At 44.9% G+C, this 2413-nt stretch overlaps 1 pseudogene; it reads left to right on the forward strand.

Annotated features, from left to right (window-relative positions):
- The first annotated feature begins 982 nt into the window (after nt 1-982).
- On the forward strand, nt 983-1100 carry LOC124799392 (annotated as a pseudogene).
- Nucleotides 1101-2413: the final 1313 nt, after the last annotated feature.

A 2413-nucleotide genomic window follows, 5' to 3' on the forward strand; every position in this document is an offset into this window, starting at 1 on the left:
ATTCCGTATTTCTAGATTTACAAAAGGATTCTGACAATACCACACAAGCGGCTTGTAGTGAAATTGCGTGCTTATGGAATATCGTCTCAGCTATGTGACTGTATTCGTGATTTCGTGTCAGAGAGGTCACAGTTCGTAGCAATTGACGGAAAGTCATCGAGTAAAACAGAAGTGATTTCTGGCGTTCTCCAAGGTAGTGTTATAGGCGCTCTGCTGTTCCCTATCCATATACACGATTTAGGAGACAATCTGAGTATACGTCTTAGGTTGTTTGAAGATGATGCTGTCGTTTATTGTTTAATAAACTCGTCGGAGGACCTAAAGAAATTGCTAAACGGTTTAGAAAAGATATGCGAATAGTGAGAAAATTGGAAATTGACACTAAATAATGACAAGTGTGGCGTCATCCACATGAGTGCTAAAAGGAATCCGTTAAACTTCGGTTACACGATAAATTGATCAAATCAAAAGGTCGTAAATTAACTAAATACCTAGGAATTACAATTGCGAACAATTTAAATTAGAAAGAACACGCAGAAGGCAAACCAAAGACTGCGTTTTAACGGCAGAACAGTTAGAAAATGTAACAGATCTACTAAAGCGACTGCCTACAGTACGCTTGTCCGTCCTTTTTTGGATTACTGCTGCGCGATGCGGGATGCTTACCAGATAGGATTAACGGAGTACATCGAGAAAGTTCAAAGAAGGGCAGCATGTTTTGTGTTATCGCGAAATAAGGGAGAGAGTGTCACAGAGATGATACAGAATTTGGGATGGACATCATTAAAACAAAGTCGGTTTTCGTTGCGGCGGAATCTTCTGACGGAATTTCAGTCACCTACTTTTTCCTCCGAATGCGAAAACATTTTGTTGACACCGACCTACACGAAGAGAAGTGATCATCATAATAAAATAAGGAAAATCAGAGCTCGTACGGAAAGATATAGGTGTTCGTTTTTCCGCGCGCTGTGCGAGACTGGAAGCCAACGGTCTTGCCGCAGTGGTAACACCGGTTCCCATCAGATCACCGAAGTTAAGCGCTGTCGGGCTGGGCTAGCACTTGGATGGGTGACCATCCGGTCTGCCGGGCGCTGTTGGCACGCGGGGTGCACTCAGCCCTTGTGAGGCAAACTGAGGAGATACTTGGTTGAGAAGTAGCGGCTCCGGTCTCGGAAACTGACTTGCGGCTGGGAGAGCGGTGTGCTGACCACATGCTCTTCCATATCCGCATCCAGTGACGCCTGTGGGCTGAGGATGACAAGGCGGCCGGTCGGTACCGTTGTGCCTTCATGGCCTGTTTGGGAGGAGTTTAGTTTTAGTTTAGCTCGAGACTGGAATAATAGAGAATGACTTTAAAGGCGGTTCGATGAACCCTCTGCCAGGCAGTAAGTGTGATTTGCAGAGTGTCCATGTACATGTAGATGTAGATATAGGTGTGGTATCAACTTTCGATACCACGCTTGTTAGGTGTTGCTGATATCGACCGCGGTCCATAACAGATATCGCTGGACCCCCGAGTCGCGACTAGAGCCGCTCCGCGGCTTGTGACAAGTATCTAGCGAGCTCTCGTCCACTCTTGCTCGGGACGCCACTAGGTATGTAGCGTAGCCTTCAGCTGATAGGAAGGAACCTCTAACAAAGCGCTTAGTCAAGCATGGCAGAAGTAATGCCTCTCTAGATAGGTTTGTAATTATATGTATGCAGCATATGAAGAAGCCTGTAACACAAGTTAAGTAGAATATACATTATTTTTTTACCAACGACGACTAATTATTTCAGTCGTTGCAGATACAGACTATGCAGCCAGCTCCTCACCGACTTCACCACCAAAACTGCAATATACGAGGGTCACTCCAAAAGAAATGCTCAACATTTTTGTTTAAAAACCCATCTTTTATTCTGCATGTTTGGAAGTTTTACAGTGTGTAGATACATCCCTTAGGAACAATATTTTCATTTCTCCACATAATTTCCATCCCTCTCAACTGCCTTACGCCATCTTGGAATCAGCGCTTGTATACCCACACGGTAAAATTCTGTTTGGCAGCGTGCACAAGGGAGTCATCATCTTCAAAACCTTGTTCCACGAAGACAGCCTTTCAGTTTCCCGAAGAGATGATAGTCACATGGAGGCGAGTGTTTCAGCGTTGTTCATCCGAGTTTTGTGATCGCTCCCATGATTTTTTGACTGACATGTGTCCGTGCATTGTCGTGCAATCGAACACGACTCAATCGAGCTTGAAGTTTCTTCAGTGTCGTCACATACGCATCGGAACTTATGGTGGTTCCACTTGGCACGATGTCCACAAGCAAGAGTCCTTCGGAATCGAAAAACACCATAGCCATAACTTTTCCAGCAGAGGGTGGGGTTTCGAATTTTTTTTTCTTGGGTGAATTTGCATGTTGCCACTCC

The sequence above is a fragment of the Schistocerca piceifrons genome, chromosome 5 (assembly GCF_021461385.2).
Source record: "Schistocerca piceifrons isolate TAMUIC-IGC-003096 chromosome 5, iqSchPice1.1, whole genome shotgun sequence".
Taxonomy (NCBI): domain Eukaryota; kingdom Metazoa; phylum Arthropoda; class Insecta; order Orthoptera; family Acrididae; genus Schistocerca; species Schistocerca piceifrons.